The 245-nt window shown below is 74.7% G+C and overlaps 1 protein-coding gene across 1 annotated transcript in view; it reads left to right on the forward strand.

Moving 5' to 3' along the window:
* The first annotated feature begins 6 nt into the window (after positions 1-6).
* The window catches only part of CEP135 (centrosomal protein 135), a 66,121-nt gene continuing 65,882 nt past the window's right edge, over positions 7-245 (forward strand). Inside the window, exon 1 of the mRNA XM_006922515.3 lies at positions 7-197. The gene's annotated coding sequence lies outside the window, so the exon portion shown is untranslated. The remainder of the gene's footprint in view (positions 198-245) is intronic.

Consider the following 245-nt stretch of genomic DNA (forward strand, 5'->3'; position numbering starts at 1 on the left):
GCGCCGCGAGTCGGTCACCGCTCCCGTTACCGGGGCAACCGCGGCGCCTCCTCCGCGCCAGCTGGGATCGTCTGTCCGCGCCATTTTCAAACTGCCCCTGTGCCGGAGCCGGTGTTTGGGGCGGAAGGAACCAGCGAGGGAGGCAGGCTCCAGGGCGATGCGGCCGCGGGCAGAGGGAGCCGCGGCCGGAGCTGCGGGTGAGTGCGGCCCCCGGGACGTAGGGCTGGCGGGGGCGGTGCCTTCGC

This window comes from Pteropus alecto, unplaced genomic scaffold, assembly GCF_000325575.1.
Source record: "Pteropus alecto unplaced genomic scaffold, ASM32557v1 scaffold57, whole genome shotgun sequence".
NCBI classification, from domain to species: domain Eukaryota; kingdom Metazoa; phylum Chordata; class Mammalia; order Chiroptera; family Pteropodidae; genus Pteropus; species Pteropus alecto.